General features: G+C 37.3%; 1 protein-coding gene and 1 pseudogene across 14 annotated transcripts in view; one reads left to right on the top strand and one right to left on the bottom strand.

The window, feature by feature from the left end:
- The window catches only part of GRIN2B (glutamate ionotropic receptor NMDA type subunit 2B), an 849,505-nt gene that overhangs the window by 824,368 nt on the left and 11,658 nt on the right, over positions 1–13,479 (bottom strand). The window lies entirely within an intron of this gene.
- On the top strand, positions 6,164–6,971 carry LOC143689804 (mortality factor 4-like protein 1 pseudogene; annotated as a pseudogene).

Below are 13,479 nucleotides of genomic sequence, written 5' to 3' on the forward strand. Positions count from 1 at the left end.
ATTTTTAGTATTCAGAATTTGTTAATTAATTCCACAATTGGTGTTTGGTTGTGCTCAGGCCCTGCTGCTAGTAAAGTCTCTTTTCTTTCTCCTCTGGGAAGTGGCCTGTGGGGGAGGGGTGCTGGCCACTAGCCACCACGGCTTGGGGAACTCACGGTTCTGGGGGGCTCACAGTTGGTCCAGCTGGTCCAGACTGGGGTATGCTGTGTATCTGGTCACTGATGTGGCCCCAACAGTTGTTCTGTACTGTTTCTGGCTATTTATTAGCTGCTCTGGAGGACAAACTAAATCTCACACCTCACTAAGCTGCCATCTTGGCTCCCCTCTAGTATGTTTTTTATTTGGTCAACAGAGTCTTTAATCTCTGTGATTTCTGCTATCTTTCTATTTATTCTTTCAGATTCCTCTTTGTGCTCTTCTACTGTCTTCTTGATCTCCTTTACATCATTTGCTATCCCACATATTTTATTAAGTAGAGTTGTATGAACATGTTTGATTTGTTGTTCCAACATTTGCATTTCCTCTGGTGTTTTAATTTGGTCATGAGGCAGGGCTATATCTGTCTACATTGTGATATGCTCAGTGATGTTTTACTGTCTTCATACATGTACATATCTTGATTCATTTACTTTGGGAGTTGATTTCTTTCAGTAGTCTAAAGCCTTGTGTTTGCAGGATGGTTATACAGCAGGGAGCAGGCATGAGGTGGAGCACTCAGTATGGTGATTTGTTTCAGGGCACAAACACACATACTGATGTGTGCTTGTGCATCAGTATGCTTGTGAACGTGGACATCCAGTGGCCAGGGAGGATGTAGCTGTGCAGGTGCACCGGTCTGGGGGGTATAAACTTGTGTGCACTGGTCTAAGACACAGGGCCCTTTTGTGCACGTGCATAGAGCTGCAGCAGCAGGTCAGCATTATACCTTCATGATTCAGGGGCAGAGGTGACCTGGCTGCGCAGGTTGGCACTTTCTCAGAGCTGGGAAGTGAGGCTGAGGGCTGTGCACATGTGTGGTTCTAGGACTGCTGTAAAGTGCAGTTCCCAGAGCTGAATGATGATTGGTGGCCTGTGCACATGTGTGGGCCTGGGAGTGCCGTAAAGGTATGTGCTGAGCTCAGGGAGGGCAGGGTGAGGCTGTGCGACACTATGGGGTGTGGGTAGCCTAGGTATGGACATTAGTTTCCTAATGTATGTACACAACCTGTATGTGCTGGCAATAGCCTGCAGAGAACAAGGAGGCAGAGGTAGTGTTCAGGAGTGGTGCAGGAGAGGCGGGTTGGTCTGCACCTGGGGTGGAATGGGGGGCAGGTATGTGCACTGGAGGCTGGTGGGGTGGGGATGCCTGGAACATGGGGAATGGGAGGGGATAATGGGGTTCAGGTGCATGGGGAGTGGGTTGAGTTGCCAGTCAAGAGCTGTGCTGGTGAGAGTAGCATGCCCAAGAAATGTGGGCTAGCTTACTTCCTAGTCCTGTGTTCCTGTCCGTGCACTCCTGCTGGCTCCATTGCTCTGTGCCAGGCTCCAGCTTTCTGCATCTCAGTTCGTCGGCCCCTGCAACCAGGGCTGCCGAATTTGGTGCCAAAAGCTCTCCCAGGTCAGCTGAATTCCTGAATTGCCACCTCAGTTACCCTCCTGTCCCTTCTTTCTTTCTTTCTTTCTTTTTTTTTTTTTTGCATGGGCAGGCACCAGGAATTGAATCCGGTTCTGGCATGGTAGGCAAGAACTCTGCCACTGAGTCACTATGGCCTGCCTCCCCTCTTTCACTTTTGAGCATTCTTCTTTTCCTGGATATAGAATTCTGGGTTAATCATTATTATTTTTCATTCAGTACTTGAAAGATATTACTCTATTGTCTTTTTGCTTGTATGGTTTCTAATGAGATGTCTAGTGTAACTCTAATCCTTGTCCCTCTGTAGGTAATGTGTTTTATTCTTTGTCTGTCTTCAAGACTTCCTGTTTGTCTTTGGTTTGCAGCCAGGTGAATATGCTATGCCTAGGTGTTAGTGTTTTGGTGTTCATTCTGCTTGATGTTCTCCAAGATTTTTGGATCTGTGACTTACTATCTGTTGATAATTCTTGAAAAATGTCTTCAAATATTTCTTCTGCCATTGTTTTAGTTTTCTAGGCTCCACAACCAAATATTAAGCAGTGGGTCAGGTTAAACAATGGGAATTTATTTGCTCATAAATAATCAAGGTGATGCTTTCTTCCTGAAGACCAGCATTCTGGGGCTGGCTGCCAGCGATGCTTGGCTCCTCTGCTACATGGTAAGACATATAGCAGCATTTCCTGGTTTCTCCCTTCTCTTCCAGTTTCCATTGAATTTCAACTTCTTGCTCTCTGTGGTTTTCTCTGTCTCAATTTCATTTCACTTATAAAAGACTCCAGTAATAGGATTAAGACCCATTGTGATTGGGCTGGAGCCCATCTTAACTGAAGTATCCTCATCAAAAGGTCCTACTTCCAGGTTCACACCCACAGAATAGATTAAAGAACATGTTTTTTTCTGGGAGTACATACAGCTTCAACTCACTATAGCAATGTTCCCTGGGGTTCTAATTAGGTGTAAATTATATCATTTGGTATTATCTCACAACTCCTCAATGTTCTGCTCTTTCTTTCTTGTCCTTTTTTTTTCTCATTGCACTTTAGTTTGGGCAATTTCTATTGACCTATCTTCAAGTTCACTGATTCTTTCCTTACCTGTGTTGAACTCATATTGAGCCCATTAAAGGTATTAATTATTAATTGTCTGTTATTATGTTTTTTATTTCAAACATTTGGGACCTCCTTTACATTGCTCCCCATTGGGGAATCTGTCTCTTGCATCTCTCCCAGCTGAATTCCACTTTTGTTTTTTAAATAAATTTTTTTGCATGGAGCTGGGCAGTAAGGGAGGGGGACATTCTATGTTGTTCAGATTATGTTACAGGCTTCAGCAGCCACTGTGAATTTGGATCTTATGGTATGGGCTTCATAAGTGCTCAGTCTCTCCTGCAGATGTAGCACTAGACCAAGCACATATTCCTGCTCTTCCAGCAGCAGAGCTCTCATTTTTTCTTATAGTTTTTGTTGATTTTTCCACTGCAGATTAAGGCTTTTGTGCCATAAGGGATATAGGAGAGATGGGTCTGAGAAGAGTATCACAGTAGTTGCTATCCCCCTCTCTCAACCAATACTGTGTGGGAAATTTTCTCAGGTTTCTTTCTGAATTTTTCTCATAAGTGCTTGGTTGGTTTACTGGAGGAAAAGCCCACAAAAGTGTGAAAATCCTATATGTATTTGCCTTTCAGGAGCGCCTACTCTCATTCTAGCCCATAACCAACCTTTAGATGTTTGTTTAATATTTCTAGTTGAATCTCCTGACTGGTTAATAAGGCAACTGGAAGCATCTGCTCAAGATAAGAAAATGCTCAGATATTATCCTTCTCTGTCACCCACCAGATTCCAGATTGTCTTATAACCTTGGTTCTCTGGTGGGTTTAAGAAGCCATCAATTTTTCTACCTTTTTTTTTTCTTGTTGTAAGAGTATGACACTCTTTCCAGCTATCTATATCTCTGGGATAAAACTGGAAGCCAAGAATGACTCAGGAATGGTGCCAACTGAGTAGCAACACTTTGTTGGGGCTGAGGTAATGTCCTCTAGGCTGTGGTATATGCTATGATTCAGTGATAAAATAAAATTCATGCGTGTCAAAATCCAGAGCTAGAAATGGGAGTGGCTCCTTTCACAATTGCACTTAAGTTTTCACTATTGAAAATTTGCTTCCTGTCCTGACAGCTTTGGGTTCTACCAGTCTAGAAGTCTTAGTTTCTAAGGGAAGAATGCTTCATCAGAGGACATAACATTGGTTCCTTTAAACTGCAAATCACTTTGTTTAAAATGGCTTTTTGGGTTCCTCCTGCCAGGGAACCAACAGGCAAAAAAAAAATAAAAAAATAAAAAAATAAATTAGTGTACTAGCTAGGTGATTAATACTAATAAGGAGAAATTAAGTGGCTGCTACATTATGGGTTTAAGGAGAAGTATTTTTGGAACACAGTAGATGGTCTGGGGATTCTTTTAGTGCTCCTATATCCTATTATGAAAGTTAATGGAATAATCCAATTCAATAAAGTCAGGAATGTTAATTACATAGACACTTCAGGAATAAAGGTTTGCATCATTCCATCAGGTAAGGAAACACAACCAGTGAGAGTAATGGCAATGTTAAATGGGTAGGAGAGGATGAAAATGACTAATTTCAGAAACAAGGACCACAGTAACAAGTATTTCTTCCTTAATTTGATATAAATTATTTTTCCGTTTCCCTTTCTCCCATTTAGTTAATATCTAACATAAATGAATGGAAAATATGACTCAGCTGGAAGACAAATGAACATTATCCAAAAATAGAATATTGACTTTTTAATCATGTTTTTCATTGTAGGAAGGATAGCTGAATCATGTTAGGCAAAAGCATGATATTGTTATTGATTTTATTTAAAAGTTAAGTATGCCTAAAAGTGGCATGTGTGAATGTCAAGTTGACAAGGGGATTAGGGAGTGTACTGTGTCACAAAGTTAGTATAGGAATATGCATTCTATTCCAAAGAACAGAGGGCAGAGGAAGTTTCTCAATGGGTAGAACTTTGAGTGTTACATTTGTTTGTTCACTTTGATTCTGGGAAGGTAGAAATGAATGCAGCAGCATTTCTTCCTTTTTTATTAGAGTAGCTATGGGTTTATAGAAAAACAATATAGATTCCTATATAGCACCCTATTATTAACTCTTTGAATTAGTGTGATACATTGTTAAACTGAGGAAAGCACATTTTTATAATTGTCCTATTAACTAAGGTCTATGGTTTAACTTAGGGTTCATTGTTTCTGTTGTGCAGTTCTGTGAACTCTTTTTCTTTTTTATTCTAGTAATGCATATACAATCTAAAATTTCCTCTTTTAACCACAATTCAAATATGTAATTCAGTGTTCTTAATTATATTTACAATGTTGTGCTACCAGCACTACAATCCATTACCAAAATTTTCCATCATCCCAAATAGAAACTCTAAACATTTTAACCCCCAAATCCCTATTTCCTGCCCTCATCCCATCCCCTGGTAAAATAAATTCTAGATTTTGACTCTATGAGTTTGCTTATTCTAATTATTTCATATCAGTGAGATGATATAATATTTGTCCCTTTTGTATTTAAGACTTTGATTCATTTCTAGTTTATTTTAGTATATGGTGTGATGTAGGGGTCTGCCTTCATTCTTTTGCACATAGAAATCCAGCTTTCCTAGCACCATCTGTTGAAGAGACTAGTCTGTGTTAATTGAGTACTCTTTGTTTCCTTGGAAAAAATTAATTGGCCATAGATGTGATGGTTTACTTCCTAACTCTCAACTCGGTTCTATTGGTCTATACGCCTGTCCTTGTGTCTGCACCAAGCTGTTTTGAATCATGTGACTTTGTAATAAGTCTTAAGATTGGGAAATGTGAGTCCTGCAGCTTTGTTCTTTTTTTTCAAGATTGATTTGTCTATTTGGGACTTCTTACCCTTGCACATCAGTTTAATGATTGGCTTTTCCATTTCTACAAAGAAGCTGTTGGAATTTTGATTGGGATTGCATTGGATCTGTAAATGAGTAGAATTGACAACAATATTTAGAACATGGAATGCCTTCACTCTTCACTCAATCAATTCACTAGAGCTTCAAGTGTTCAAAGTTTATACAGAGTTCCGTTACATAGGTATGACTGGTGGAATCAATATCCCATGGTTAACTCATATGTGACTCCTTTCTGAAAGCAACCACTTTGATAGGCTGGAGCAGAGGCTGCGGGGGTCGCAGTGCTATGGTATCTGCCGGCACTGCCAAATCAGGCCCAGGATATAGAGTTGGCAGTGCTGACAGCGCATTTGATGCTGAGTTGGGTAGGGTAAAGAGTAGGGGGTGGTAGTCAAGGGTGGTGGGAGAAGGAGTAGTCGGCAAATCACTAATAAAGGATGCCGAAGCAGGACCTGAAGCCTAAATTGCAGGAGGGCAAGTAAGTGCCTGCTTTCATGGGCCTTTTTTTGTTTGTCCATGAAGGAAAAAAAAAAAGTCCATAAAAGACAAACAAGTGAAATATTTTATACATTACAGTGGTTGAAATAACAACTGGGATGAATGGGTTCCAGAAAACAGAGTACTCAAATACACGGACACCAATCTGCAGAAAGAGTAAGAACTTCAAAAAGCCAATCAGAAGCAATTATGTAGAGGAGAAGATGAGAGGGGCTGCCCCAGGAAAGAAGACATCTGGTTTGCAGCAGAAAAATGTTGAAGTGGAAACAAAAAAGCACAAACAGAAAACACCTGGAAACGGAGATGGTGGCAGTACCAGAGAGACACCGCAGCATCCTCAGAAGAAAAGGGCCCTAGTAGATCCTAACTGTTGAAAACGAGGAAACATTCATGGAAGAGTTGAAATGAAAGTAAAGATTCATGAAGAACTAAAACCATAGCTTGTTGATGATTGGGACTTAATTACCAGGCAAAAACAGCTCTTTTATCTTCCTGCCAAGAAGAATGTGAATTCCATTCTAGAGGATTATGCAAATTATAAGAAATCTCCAGGAAACACAGATGATAAGGAATATGCTTTTAATGAAGTTGTAGCAGGGTTAAAAGAATACTTCAGTGTAATGTTGAGCACTCAGCTACTCTACAAATTTGAGAGATAACAGTGTGCTGAAATCCTTGCAGATCACCCTGTTGCACCCTGTCCCAGGTGTATGGAGTGCCACACCTACTGTATTATTTGTATGAAGTGGAGCAATGTTGGCCTATATACCTTTGGATGAGAAGGGCCTTGCTTTATTACTGAACTACCTTCATGATTTCCTAAAAGTATCTGGCCAAGAATTCTGTGACTTTGCTTAGTGCCAGTGATTATGAAGTGGATCCTCCTGAGTACAACTGGAAAGCTGTGTGAAACTGCTGATACTCCCTTATGTTTGAATCACTGTTACTACATTTTTGTTCCTAGTCCTTCTCTTGTACAAATGATGTACACTGGAAATGTTAATGTATAACAGAATTGATGTATGTTTGTTTTCTGTTTAATTTCAAACAGAAAATAAAAGGGGTTATGCTCCTTTTTTTCTGTTCTTTTTTTTTTTTTCATTTCAAAACTGCTACCAATGTATTCAGTAATGGACAACAGACAGACATGGTGTAAAGTGTTTTATGGCCTAATTGACAAAGCTGCTTTTGAATGCTGGTGGTTCTATTTCTTTGACCCTACACACTTTTATAATATGTGTTAATGCTGTATGACAAAATGCTCTGATTAATACCAAAGGTTCAAGTCAGTGTACATAACTGAACACACTCATCTATTTGTGATCTTTTTTTTCTTTTTAATGGTGCTTAAAGTAAAGAGTGCATCCTTCACAAGTCATCCATGTTGTTCCTTAGGCATTTTACCTTTGCTCAGAGTGTTGAAGAATGGTGGCTTGTCTCATGATTTTTGTATTTGTGTCTAATGCACATTTTAACATGATAGACATAATGCATTAAGTAGCTACAGTTTTCTAGAAAAGTCAATCTTTTAGGAATTGTTTTACAGATCTTCAATGCATTTTTTTTCTTTAAATTTCAAAAAAACCAACCACTTTCTATTTTAAGCTTTTTTTCCAGCTGTTATGGAAAAAAGTATGTTTAGCTTCATACTTCCAAATGACATGCATATATTACTAACTCTACATTCATCCATTTTAGCATTATCTATAATTTACTGGTATGGTAGATTAGGATTCATCTCACTTACAGCTCTTGCCCAGTCTCCATTTCTTGAAAATGTTCCTCCCTCCATTCTGTCAATATAACTAAATCAATATTGATTGTGAATTCAATATTCAATGTTTACCTTATTAGGATGAGGTAAATATTGTTTACTGCTGAACCAAATGGTGCCCTACAAGGAGATATCTTCTCCTCTATAGTGCTATCTTTGACAATTAAAATTGCCTTGTTTTTCATTTGCTTGATTTTCTTTTTAAATCTAAGATTGCCTTCTCATATCCTCGTATATCCTCTAACGACAACCCTTCGTGTGGCCCAATGCATAGTAAGGAATCTGGCCTCCAAAAAGAGGTCTGGCATTTGTCCAGGATCCTGGGAAGGTAACCACTACATCATTAGAATTTCCCATGATAGGATTATCTTTTGCTATTCATGGTGGACTAGGACTACACCTGAAATGACAGGGTGGGACCAGCTACGCTTATAGTTTTCAGGTGGGGAGCTGGCCACCCAGAAAAAACAGCCACATGATTAGAGGGTTGGGGCTTTGTGCTATCTCAGGTTATCCTGATCTTTAAGAGGGGAGGGGTATGGAGATTGAGTTAACCATGGGACATTGATTCCATCAGTCATACCTGATGAACTCATACTTCCTGATCTTAAGACTTATTACAAAGCAACATGAACCAAAACAGTATGTTATTGGCACAAGGATAGACATATAGACCAATAAAATTGAATTTAGAGCTCAGAGATCAACCCTCTGCTGCCAACTGATTTTGACAAGGGGACAAAGATTACTTAACTACAAAAGAATGTTCTTTCAGCAAATGGTGCTGGGAAAACTGCATCTCCATTTGCAAAAGAAAGGATGAACCCTACATCATACAAAAATCAACCCAGAATGGATTAAAGGCCTAAATATGAGAGCCAGAACTATTGAACTCCTAGATGAAAACATAGGGAAGCATATTCAGGATCTTGTGGTAGGCAATTGTATCTTATTCTTTATGCCCAAAGTAGAAGTAACAAAGGAAGAAATAGCTAAGTGGGACCTGATGAAAATTAAAAACTTTTGTTCCTCAAAGAAATTTATCATGAAAGAATAAACAACAACCTCCACAATGGGAGAAAATACTTGGCAATTACATATCTGAAAGATTTAACATCAATAATATATAAAGAAATTCTTCAATTTAAAAACAAAAAAACAAACAATCCAATTAACAAATGGGCAAAAGAGTTGAATAGACATTTCTCCAAAGGAGACATACAAATGGCCAAAAAGCAATTGAAAATATTGTCAACGTCATTAGCCATTAAGGAAATGCAAATCCAAAGCACAATAAGAAACCATTTCACACCCACCAGAATGGCTACTATTAAAGAAGTAGAAAGAAGTAGAAAATGTATTGGTAAGGATGTGGGAAAATAGGGACACTCATTCATTTCTAGTGGGAATGTAAAGTGGGGCAGCTGCTGTGGAAGACATTTGGCAGTTCTTCTGAAAGTTAAGTACAGAATCATCATATGACCCCAAATCCCACTATTAGCTATAAACCCAAAAGAAATGAAAGCAGAGACTTGAACAGATATGTGCACACCAATGTACATAGTAGTATTATTCAACGTTGTTAAAAGAAGAAAGCCACCCAGGTCTCTGTTAACTGATGGATGGATAAGCCAAATGTGGTATAAACATCCAATGGAGTATTATTCAGACATCAAAAGGAATGAATTTCTGATACACCCAATATAGATGAAACTTTAAGACATCATCTTGAAGATGAGTGGTTAAACAAGCTGTGGTATGTACATGAGATGAAATATTATGCAGCTGTAAGACAGAACAAAGTCATGAAGCATGTAACAATGTGGATGGACCTTGAAGACATTATGCTGAGTGAGATTAGCCAGAAACAAAAGGACAAATACTGTATGGTCTCACTGATATAAACTAACATTAATGATTGAATTTGGAGAATTTCATTTAAGAACACAGGTTATCAGGTGTTAGAAGTAGGGTAGAGATTGGGTGATTGGAGCTTAAGGGATATAGATTACACAACAGGACTGATTGTAAAAATTCAGAAATAGATAGCACAATACTACCTGATTGTAGCACAATAATGTAAGTACACTTTAAGCTGAATGTGAGAATGATAGAGGGAGGAGGGCTAGGGGCACATATGAAACCAGAAGGAAAGATAAGAGATAAAGACTGAGATGGTATAATCTAGGAATGCCTAGAGTGTACAATGATAGTGATTAAACATACAAATTAAAAATATCTTTGCATGAGGAAGAAAAAAAAAAGGCATCATCTTGAATGAAATAAGCTAGACAAAAGGACAAATATTGTACAATCTCACTGCCATGAGATAACTAGAATAAGCAAAGATAGAGAGTCAGATCTAGAATTTGGTTACCAGGGGATATCAGAGGTGAAGGATAGTGAATAGGCAGTTAAGGCTTAAAATTTAATGTTTAAATTTTGATAATGGATGGTGGTTTAGTAACAGGAGACTGTTCAGTAACCAACAGCACTGAAATATATATCTGAATGTGGTTAAAAGGGGAAATGTTATGTTACATACATGGTAAAATAATAAAAAAATTAAAAAAAATTTATGGGTTTGCACAACACAAGCAGCAGACCCTAAATTAATCCATGAAATACAATTTATAGTACAATTATAAAAATTGTGTTCATCAATTGTAACAAATATACTATAACAATACAAAGTGTTAATAATAGTATTCAGGAATACTGTATTTTGTGCATGATGGTTCTTTAAACCCACATTGTCTCTGATAAAGGTTTTTATAGAGCATTACCCAAATGTATACTGTTTACAAGAGATGCACCTTAAATTCAAAGATACAAGTAAGTTGAATGCTAAAGGATAAGAAAATTTGTACCATGAAAATATCACCCAAAAAAACTGTGTTATTTATACAAATAGGAGATAAATTAGACTTTAAGTCAGAAACTGTTGCAAGTGACATAGAAGGTCACTATATTCCAATAATATGGTCAATAAAACAAGAAATCCTAACAGTTATAAACATGTATGCACCAAATGGCAAACTCCCAAACTACATGATGCATATATTGACAGATTTGAAGGAAGAAATAGATGGGTCTACATTAATAGTAGGAGACTTCAATGTGCCAGTTTAATAATGGACAGAAGATTTAGATAGAAGGTCATCAAGGAAATACAAGATTTGAACAATACTATAAACCGAACAGACCTAATGGACACATAAACACTTCACCGAAAAGTGGCAAAATACACAATCTTCTCTAGTGCACATGGATTATTCTCCAGAATAGATTATATGTTACAGCACAACCACAACGAAATGAAGGTGAAAGTAAATGAGAGAGGGAGAAGTCAGAAATTCACAAATATGTGGAAATTAAACAACACACTGTTAAACAAGCAATGAGTCAAAGAAGAAATCACAAGGGACATTAGGCAATATCTTCAGAAAATTGAAGATTAAATGTACCATACCATCTCAAGGAATGTAGCTAAAGCAGTGCTGAGAGGGAAATGTGTAGTTGTAAATGTTTACAGTAAAAAATAAAGATATCAAATAAGATATTATCACAAAGGAAGGATTGAGACAAGGAACAAGCTAAATCCAAATCTAGCAGACGGAAGAAAATAACAAAGATTAGAGCAAAGAGAAATGAAATAGATGATAGATTGCAATAAAGAGACTGATTAAAACCAAGTTTTTTTCTTTGAAAGATCAATAAAATTGACAAACCTTCAGCTAAACTGAAAAAGAAAAAAAAAAAAGCAAGAGGAAGCAAAGAACTAAATCAGAAATGAAAAGAGGGACATTACTACTGACCCCACAGAAATAAAAAGGACTATAAGAGAATACTATGAACAACTGTCCACCAACAAATTAGATAACGTAGATGAAATGGACAATTTCCTAAAAACACATGAACAATCTGCACTGACTCTAGAGATAGAGAAGACCTCAACAAACCAATCACAGAGATTGAATCAGTCATCAAAAACCTCTCAAAAAAAATCCAACCAGATAGTTACACAGGCATGCTTTACCAATTGTTACAAGAAGAATTAATCCAATCCTGTTGAAATCCCCCCAAGAAATTGAAGAGGGGACACTAAGTCATTCTATGAAGCCCAAGTCACCTTAATACTAAAGCCAGATAAAGATACTACAAGAAAAGAAAATTATAGAACAATCTAATAAATATAAATGCAAAATTCTTAACAAAATATTTTCAAATTGAATTCAACAGCACATTAAAAGAATTATAACCCATGACTAAGCAGGTTTTATTCCAGGTATGCAAGGTGATTCAACAGAAGAAAATCAATTAATGTAATATACCATATTAATAATTGAAGCAGAAAAGCCACGTGATCAAATCAATCGACAAAGAAAAGGCATTTGACAAACTCCAGTATCCATTCTAATTAAAACACTTTGAAGGATAGGAATAGAAGGGACTTCCAAAACATGATAAAGAGCATATATGCAAAATCCACAGCTAACATGATACTCAATGGTGAAAGACTGGAAGCTTTTCCTCTAAGATCTGGAATAAGACAAGGATGCCTACTGTCTGCACTGTTATTCAACATTGTAGAGGAAGTTCTAGCTGGAGTAATTTGACAAGAAAAAGAAATAAAAGGCATTCAAATTAGAAAGGAAGGAGTAAAACTTTCACTATTTGCAGATATCATGATCCTATATTTAGAAAGTCCTGAACAGCTATATCAAAGCTACTAGAACTAATAAACAAGTTTAGCAAAGTGGCAGGATACAAGATCAACATGCAAGAATCAGTAGTGTTTCTAGACACTAGTAATGAGCCATTTTAAGAGGAAATTAAGGAAAATTTCCTTTACAATAGCATCTAAAAGAATCGTATATCTAGGAATAAATTTAACCAAGGATGAAATGGACCTGCATTCAGAAAATACATGCAAATGTATTTTCATGCTAAAAGAAAGCAAAGAAGACCTAAAGAAATGGAAGGACACTCTATGTTCATGGGTTGTTAAATATTGTTAAGATGTCAATTCATGCTATTTCAATCAAAATTCCTATGGCCTACTCTGAGGAAATGGAAAAACCAAGTGTCAAATTTATTTGGAAGGGTAAGAGGCTGTGATATAGCCAAAAACATCTTGAAAAAGAAAAACAAAGTTGGAGAACTCAAACTTCCTGAATTTAAAGCATATTACAAATCTATAGTGGTCAAAACAGCATGGTACTGGTATAAAGGTAGACGTATTGATCAACAGAACTGAACTGGGAGTTCAGAAATAGACTCAGGCATTTATTTAAAGGCAATTGATCTTTAACAAGGCTGTCAATCTACTCAACTGGGACAAAAATCTCTTCAGTAAATGGTGCTGGGAAAACTGGATATCCATGTGCAAAAGAATGAAAGAGGACACCAATTTCTTACCTTATACAAAAATTAACTCAAATGGATCAAAAACCCAAATGTAATAGCCAGGACCATAAAACTCCTTAAGAAAACATAGGGAAGCATCTTAAAGATCTTGTGGTAGGTGGTGATTTCTTAAGATTTTACACCCAAAACACAAGCATTGAAAGTAATAGATAAATGGGACCTCATCAAAATTGAAGAATTATGCTTCAAAGAACTTTGTCAAAAAGGTAGAAAG

Source organism: Tamandua tetradactyla, chromosome 7 (assembly GCF_023851605.1).
Source record: "Tamandua tetradactyla isolate mTamTet1 chromosome 7, mTamTet1.pri, whole genome shotgun sequence".
Lineage (NCBI taxonomy): Eukaryota > Metazoa > Chordata > Mammalia > Pilosa > Myrmecophagidae > Tamandua > Tamandua tetradactyla.